The sequence below is a fragment of the Nannospalax galili genome, unplaced genomic scaffold (assembly GCF_000622305.1).
Source record: "Nannospalax galili isolate Female #2095 unplaced genomic scaffold, S.galili_v1.0 scaffold45, whole genome shotgun sequence".
NCBI classification, from domain to species: domain Eukaryota; kingdom Metazoa; phylum Chordata; class Mammalia; order Rodentia; family Spalacidae; genus Nannospalax; species Nannospalax galili.
Genome location: NW_008355775.1, coordinates 5,192,318 through 5,201,587, shown reverse-complemented (window position 1 = coordinate 5,201,587; position 9,270 = coordinate 5,192,318).

Here is a 9,270-nt window from a genome sequence, read left to right as displayed (position 1 = left end):
AAATGTGTCCTTTATGTCCCTCTGACCAAATTATTATAGATCTCAAAGTATGTCTGTTAAACATCCAAGAAGGTTAGTTCCACCAGTCTGTACTTTTAATTACTTTGTGTCATGTAGATAAGTCTTGGGCAAAGACCAATTTTTCTCAGATAAACCTTGCCTAGACATATATTTCTTGATCTGGCATGTATAAATTGTCAGTAGGTTGTTAGACTAATATGGTTCCCTCTGCTTTTTAAAACTAGTTATGCATTATTTATCATTCACAATGTCTAACCCCTCCATTACAGTTTCCCCAATTAAGGTGCCCCCATTTTCCCCATTTCTCCCTTAATAATGCCCTTCTATGGTTCTAAATCTCTTGAGCTCCTTCTTTACCTTTATCCCCTAGGTTACCTGTATACCCTTCCCTCCGCCCTCCATTAAACTAACCCAATATTTATCCCTATTTCCCTCATTAATGCCTGTTTCCTACTGTTCTTCTCTTTCAGGTTCTTTCTTTTCTTTTACTTCCCTGGTTCCTTTCCATTATCCTAGTTCCTGTAGTTATGTCTAGATACATACTCACTTATCAGGATTTGGTTCTAGGATCCACATATGAGGGAGAACATATGTCGATTTTTTTCTGAGATTGTGTTACTTCACTTAGTATAACAGTTTCTAGTTCCATCCATTTAGCTGCAAATTTCATGATTTCATCTTTCTTATTGCTCAGTAAAATTCCATCGTATAAATGAACCACATTTTCATTATCCACTCGTCAATTGAGGGACACTTAGGTTGCTTCCATCTCTTAGCTATTGTGAAAAGAGCAGCAACAAACATGGATGTACAAGTGTCTCTGCAATAGGATGAGTTCTTTGGGTATATGCCAAGAAGTGGTATAACTGGGTCAAATGGTAGGCTCATTTGTAGTTTTTTAGGAGTTCTCCACACTGCTTTCCATAGGAGTTGAACCAGTTTGCAGCCCCACCAGCAATGGATAAGTGTTCCCCTTTCCCACATCCTCTCCAACATTGGGTATCATTAGTTCTCTTGATCTGAGCCAGTCTGACTGGGGTAAGATTAAATCTTAAAGTGATTTTAATTTGCATTTCCCTAATATTTGTGATGTTGAACATCTTTTAAGATGCTTCTTAGCCATCATTACTTCTTCTTTTGATAACTCTCTGTTCAGCTCCTTAGCCCATCTTTTAATCGAGTTACTTCTTGTCTTGATTCTCTGTTTTTTGAGTTAATTATATATTCTGGATATTAAACATCTCTCAGATGTGTCGCTGGAGATTTTCTCCCATTCTATGGGTTTTCTCTTCACTTCCCTCGTTGCCGCCTTTGATGTACAGAAGCTTTTTAGTTTAATGAGGTCTCATTTGTTGATTCTTGACCTTGTTTCTTGAGTAATTGATGGCAAGGTGAAAGATAGGGGTTTCCTTTCATTCTTCTACAGGTGGAGAACCAGTTTTGCCAGCACCATTTGCTGAACATGCTGTCTTTCCTCCAGTGAATGTTCTTGGCCCATTTGTCAAATATCAGATGGTTGAAATTGCATGTACTCATATTTGGGTCTTCAGTTTTGTTCCATTGATCTATGGGTCTATTTTTGTGCCTGTACGATCTTCTTTTTATGACTATAGCCCTGTAATACAGCTTAAAATCTGGTATAGTAATCCTCCTGGCATTGTTCTTAGTGCTCAGGGTTGCTTTGGCTATCTGAGGTCTTTTGTGCTTCCATATGAATCTTAGGATGGTTTGTTCCAATTCTGTGAAAAATGTCATGGGGATTTTGATTGGCATTGCATTGAATCTATAAATGGCTTTTGGTAGGATGCTCATTTTCACAATATTAATTCTTCCAATCCATGAGCATGGGAGGTCCTTCCATCTTCTGATGTCTTCCTCAAACTCTTTCTTTAAAGATTTAAAATGTTCATTGTAGAGGCCATTAATGTCTTTGGTCAGGTTTATTCTGAGATATCTTAATTTTTTTTGCAGCTATTGTGAAGGGGAGTGTTTCTATGTGCTCTTTCTCAGATGGCTTGTTATTGGTATATACAAAGGCTACAGACATTTGTAGGTTAATTTTGTAACCTGCCACTTTACTGAACGTGTTAATAATTTCTAGGAGTTTACTGGTGGTATTTTTGGTGTCTCTTAGATATAATATCATATCATCTGCAAAAAGGGATAATTTGATCTCTTCTTTTCCAATTATTACTCATTTAATTTCCCTCTCTTGTCTTATTGCTCTTGCAAGGCTCTTGCAAGAGTTTCAAGCACTGTGTTAAAAAGGAGTAGAGATAGTGGACAGCCTTGTCAGGTTCCTGATTTTAATGGGAATACTTCCAGTTTTTCTCCATTTAGAATAATGAATGTGGATTTGTTGTATATGGCTTTAATTATTTTGAGGTATGTTCCCTCCAGTCGAATTCCCTCTAGGACACTGAACATAAATGCAGGCTGAATTTTGTCAAAGGCCTTCTCTGCATCTATTGAGATGAACATGTGGTTCTTGTCTTTGAGCCCATTTTTATGATTTATGACATTTATTGACTGACATATATTGAACCATCACTGCATCTAGGGATAAAGCTGACTTAATCGTGGTGGATGATCTTTTTGATGTATGTTTGTATGCAGTTTGCAAGTATCTTGTTGAGAATTTTTGCATCTATGTTCATTAAGGATATGGGTCTATAGTTTTCCTTTTTGGTTGTATCTTTACTTGGCTTTGGTATTAGAGTGATGCTGTCTTTATAGAAGGAATCAGAAGTTCTCCCTTCATTTCTATCTTTTTGAATAAATTAAGTAGTATTGGATGTAGATCTTTTTTAAATGTCTGATAGAATTCTGCTGTAAACCCATCTGGTCCTGAGCTTTTTTTAGTCAGGAGGTTTTGTATTACTGTTTCAATTTCTTTTTGTGTTATGGATCTGTTTAAGCTGTTAATCTCTTCTTGGTTTAGTTTTGGTAGTTCCCATGCCTTTAGATATCCATCCATTACTTTTAGGTTTTCATATTTAGTAACACATAGGTTTTTAAAGTATTCCCTTATAATGTTCTGTATCTCTCTGTTGTCTGTTGTGATGTTTCCCCTTTCATCCCTGATTTTGTTGATTTGGAGGTGCTCTTTCTTTCTTTTGGTTAAGTGGGCTAGCAGTCTGTCAATCTTGTTTATCTTTTCAAGGATCCAGCTCTTGGAGTTGTTGATTCTTTGTATTGTTTTCCTTGTTTTGATTTCATTAATTTCTGCCCTGATTTTTGTTATTTCTTCTTGTCTGCTGGGTTTTGGTTTCATTTGTTGTTGCTTTTCAAGTGTCTTGAGTTGCAATGTCAAGTCATTTATTTGTGATCCTTCTGATTTTTTGATGTAGGCACGTAGAGCTATAAACATCCCTCTAAGGACAGCTTTCAGCATGTCCCAGAGATTTTGTTGTGTCATATTGTCTGTTTCATTTAGTTCCAGGAATACTTTTATTTCTTCCTTAATTTCTCTTTTGGCCCATTCATCATTCATGAGTGTGTTGTTTAATCTCCATGTGTTCATGTGGTGACTAGGGCTTCTTCCAGTGTTGATTGTAAGCTTTATTGCATTGTAGTCTAATAGAATGCATAGAATTATTTCAATCTTCTTGTATTTGCTGAGGTTTATTTTGTGCCCCAGTATATGGTCTATTTTGGAGAAGGTTCCATGGGATGCTGAATAGAAAGTATATCCTTTGGTGCTTGGGTGGAATACTTGGTAGATGTCTGTTAGGTCCATTTGATATATGATATTGTTTAATTCAGATGTCTCTCTGTTAACTCTCTGCCTTGTTGATGTATCTACTGGAGACAGTAGGGTAATGAAGTCCCCTACTATTCATAGGTTGGGGTTAATCTGGGTCTTAAAGTCCTGTAGTATTGTTTTTATGAAGTTGGGTGCACCAGAGTTTGGTGAATATGTGTTCATGATTGCAATATCTTCTTGGTTTATTGTTCCTTTGATCAAAATGAAGTGGCCCTCTTTATCTCTTCTCATCAATTTTAGTTTAAAGTCTATTTTGTCAGATACTAGAATTGCAACACCTCCTTTTTTTCCTTAGTACCATTTGCTTGGTATATTTTTTTCCATCCTTTCACCTTAAGATAGTGCCTGTCCTTGAAAGTGAGATGAGTTTCTTGCAGACACCAAAAAGATAGGTTTTGTTACTTAATCCATTCACCTAGTCCGTGTCTTTTGACTGGGGAGTTCAGTCCATTAATATTTAAAGTTATTAATTAAAGATGTATATTGGATCCTGTCATTTTTATTTCTGTTTACATTCTTGATATAGCTATACTTTTCTACAGTTATAACTTCATTGAATTTCTTTCTGCAACCCCTTGGGTATAGTCATTCCTTTCTTCAGCTCTTTGTATTGCTTTCAGAACTCTCTGAAGGGCTGCTTTTGTGGACATGAATTCCTTCAGCCTATTTATGTCATGGAATATTTTTCTTTCCCCTTCGCCAAACAGACATTTTGGCTGTGTATAGTAATCTGGGTTGGCATCTGTAGTCATTTAAAACTGGGAATACTTTGCTTCAGGCTCTTCTGGCTTTCATAGTTTGCACTGAAAAGTCAGCTGTAATCCTAATTGGTCTTCCTTTATAGGTGGCTTCTTGTTTCTCTTTTGCAGCTTTCGGTATTGTCTCTGTTCTGTATGCTTAGTGTTTTTACTATGATGTGCCATGGAGAGTTTCTTTTCTGGTCCTGTCTCTTTGGTGTTCTATATGCTTTTAGTATTTGTATGGGCATGTCTTTCTTTAATTTTGGGAAATTTTCTTCCATGATTCTGTTGAAGATCTGGTCCATGCCATTATCTTGGGATTCTTCTCCTTCCTGTATGCCCACGATTTGTAAGTTTTGTCTTTTTATGGTGTCACATAATTCCTGCATATTCCATTCTTGTGATTTCTTAAATTTTTCATAATCTTTACTTGAGTGGTCTAGTTCGTCTACTTTATCTTGCAATCTTGAGCCTCTGTTTTCCATTTCATTCATCCTATTGGTGAGGCTTTCTCCTGTCATTTCTAATTGGCTTACTGAGTGTTTCACTTCCTTCTTCATTTCAGCCTGGGTAGTCTTCAATATTTCTAGCTCTTTTCTGAATTCATTCAGAAGTTTATCCCTATTTTCTTTCAGTTCTTTGATTTCTTTGTGTGTTCTTGAAATTCACAGAATTCTTTTATCATGTTTATAATTGTTTTTTTGAGTTCCATATCCTGCATTATCTCTAGTGGGTTCTCATTGTATGCCTCTAAAGGACTATTGGTATTTGTTGGGGATATGTTGTTTTGGTTTTTCATGTTATTATTTTTTCTCTGTGATTTTGACATGTGAATTCTTTTTATAGTTTCTGATTCTTGTGTGACACTCAGTCTTCAAGTTTAGGTCTGCTTCTTTTTGTGAACTTTATGTGCCTTTGTGGTTTACTTTTTGTGCATGAAAATCTTGTTCATCTAAGCTTCCTGTTCTCTCTTTTGATTTTATATTGGAGTGGCTGGATTGCTTTTGTCTTCAAGAATTCCCACAGAGGCCCAAGTCAGATGAGGATCAGATGCTCTCAGGCTTTCTCCTAAGGTCTGGATCCCTCCAGGAAAGCTGTTGGCCTCAGGAATTTGGGGGTTGGACTGGCCTGGGAGCAAGGCCCTGGGAAGATGCTGGTCTGGGGCAGCTGGTGACTGTGACACTCAGAGATGCATAGGGAGATGGGGGCAGGAAGAGGCCCCAAGGGCTCCTGGGGTTTGCACTAAGAACTGGGTTGTTCTGGATGCAAAGGATCAGGAAGCCAAGAGGTCAGCCCTGGTGTCCAGGAAAGAGGTTGGTGGGTTGTGCAACCCAGGGAAGCAGAGGGAGGTGAGGGCAGGACCAGAGGGCTATTGTTCAGAGGGCTCCTGGGGACCAGGAGAAGTAACTGGGTTCATTTGCATGCCAAGGTAAATGAAGCAGTGGTGGTTCCCCCAGTGTTGGGGACACCAAGACAAGGAATGGGACAGGACCCAGGCCAGGAGGAGAGACGGGCAGGGGAGATGGGAAGGTGAGTGAGGCTGGGGAAGTCAAGGGACTGAGGGCACGATCAACTTACTCCGGAGTGAGAGGCCTGTGGGTCGGAGAGTCCTGCAGGTTGTGTAGGCCCAGGGAAGCAGAAGGAGGTGAGGGCGGCACCAGGCCCAAAGGGCTCCTTGGACCTCGAGAAGGAACTGGGTCCTGGATGCAAGGAATCAGGAAGCAGCAGTGGCCCCGGGCCAAGGGCTCTGCCCCAGTATCCAGGAAACAGGCTGGTGGGGCCATGCACCCCAGGGAAGCAGAGGGAGGTGAGGGTGGGACCAGGCCCAGAGGGCTCCTCCAAAACAATTTTTAAACAAACTGGCCACTTCAGTTTTTCTTTTCATTCTTTTATTGTCCACCAAATTATTAGTTTTATTTTGAATTTGTTTTATTTTGGTATGCATATTTATAAATATGGATATTCTGATAATGCATTCAAAGGCTTTATAAACTTGGTTACCCTAAACATCTTTGAATTTATTAGAGTGTCTCTCAGTCTTTTAAATGTTTCAAAAAACTTTTAAATGCTAATTGTTTATACAAAACAGTGTCTGATCTGTTTAAGGTTGTTTAAGGATCTTATTTGTTAGATACCTTTTGGTTTTGGTTTGCTTTCAAAGTGTTTTAAGGCATCTCTTTTGTTTGCTTGCTTTGACATATTTTGATTTCAACATTCCTTTGGGTTTTGTTGATTTCAGACCTCTGAAGGTTTGTTTGATTCTGACCCTTTATTGTTAAAATTTACTAGCAGAGATTTTCCTTTTCTTTGCTCTGAATGCTTCTCCCATATCTAATTTAACAAATGAAAACTGGTTTCAGAAAACCAAACTCCAGCTGGTAGTAGGTTTGATTAATATGTTAACTCATCTTCAGAGCTGGAGATGAATTCTAGGACTGGTCTTCATGTCTCATCTTTTCTGGCCTTGTCCTTCATCCTCTGTTTCCTGCAGCAGGGCTGATGTGGCCTGTTGGGGGGAAGGTAGGGGTTTCTTCCCAGAGCTCTGCTGACTTGGATGTATTTCACACATTTTCTCCCCTGGAACAACTCTTTTGCCTTTAATTCTCATGCTTAAGTCTGCATGAAACTTTCTTTATACTAGCTATTCCTAAAATTCCCTTCAGCAATTAAAGCCAGGAATCCTGGTTTGGCTTGAATGAAGGTCTCTGAGACTTGGGAGAGCTCCCCAGCCTCCTGGAGATGGCCATGTGTCATCTGTGCTTCTGTTTCTCTGGCCAGAGATCCACTTGAAAATGCCTAGACTCATCCATACTTTGGCACTTGGGTCAGACACAGATGGGGTACATCATAAGATCTGATCCCCAAGATGGCCTGAGCCAGTCTCTTTCCTCCTAGAGAACAGCCTGAGACAAAATCAGACAACTACAATGTGTTGGAACTTTATTTTACAAAAAGTTGCAAACTTTATTATGCTTATTTTACAAAAATTACTGTCTTTTTGTGTGTACACTGAACAACCTTTATACATCTCTGAGAATTAACCTGCAGCTATTCTCTACAGTGTGTCTTCTTGGGCGATGGGCAGTGATGTGATTTTGTGTTTGTTTCCTTCGCAGTCTGGTTCCCTCCCTTCTTCCTCATAGGAAGCAAAAGGCCAACCTGGGCCTGAACTGCTGTTGTCACAGACCAGCAGCCCCACTGACTTGGCTTGCTGGCACCTCTGACCCTGTGTGCCATGTGCTTGTGCTTTCACCTCTCATCCTTTCTAAGCTTCTGCCTACTACTGTGGGACGGAGTTAACGGTAAATGATTGTAATTAAATTATACTCATGAAAACTATTTTCTTATACTTCACTTTAGGCTTTTGAAATTGCCAGTCTTTAAATGGTCTTTAATAATGGGCCCATTTTGTACTATCTTATTAAGACTAAATATTTCTTTTTTACCCTCTCCTTTAATGGAATTGTCTTTAAAATTCTTAAACATTAGCTTGTTTTAAGCATACTGTAACTTTTGGTTGTGGTTAGCTTTGAATACAACTGTATAATTCTGTTATCCATCACCTATTGAGTTTGAAACCCAGTTAGGAATATTTACCATATGAGAATGTAAATGATATTTTTGAAAATACTTTCTTCAAGTGAAAGCCCTTATGTTTAGCATCAGTGAATGTGATTCTGTCCAGTACAGCCATTTCTGAAATTCAAAGCTCATATGTGTGTGTGTGTGTGTGTGTGTGTGTGTGTATGTGTGTATGTGTGTAGTACTGTTGGCTTTTAAGAATTTCTTTTATATACACTTATGAAATATTGAAGACTGACCAATCACACCATTAATGAACACTTAGTGCAACTATTTTTTTTTTTTTGTCTTTTTGAGACAGGGTCTCCTGTAGCACCAACTGACCTGGAACTTATGTAGACCAGGCTGGCCTTGAACTCACAGAGATCTGCCTACCCTTGCCTCTCAAGTGCTGGGATTAAAGGTGTGCACCACCCTTCTTAGTACAACTTTTATAATGAAAATAATACTGGAAAGTAAGACCAAAACTGGTGTCATCATTAAAATTAATAATTTTCAATATGTTCATATTTTAAGTCACAATGGAAAACTGGGTTCCACAACTAAAAACTCAAAGTACTGTGTAAACCATGAAAGATTTTAAATGCTATTATTTTGATTGTTTTAAATGTTAGAGTCACATTTTACTCTGATCAGAATTTTCATCAAGGTGTTGAGGTTTTGTTTTTGAAACTAGTTTGTCATAACATTCTGTCTAACCATAGTATTTATTTTATGGGACTGTTGTAAATATGTAGACTTAGGTTTACTACTAAGAAAGCAATTATTTAAAAATAATTTACTTGATATCAAATTGGCTTATAAGTTCTCATGTAAGCTAAAATTGTTAAATTGCTACATGGTTCTTATTACTTAAGGATATAAATTAATTTTAAGAGATGATTACATCTGCTCCATGGTGCAATTTATCTCTATGTTTTTAAATATGTTTTATATAAAATAAACAGTTTACCACTATGGTCTCTTTAAAGCCCCAAACAAGTTTGTCAAGGCCCATATCTTTGCCAAGCCTATGTAAAACATCTCTAAGCATTCAAAAGAAAATTGGTTATTTAAAACCCGTTTCAAGGCTTACAAGGACACCTCAAAATTTGCACATTATAATGATATATTTAAGATAATTGTTCATCTCCATATATATGTATATATGTATGCATCTCC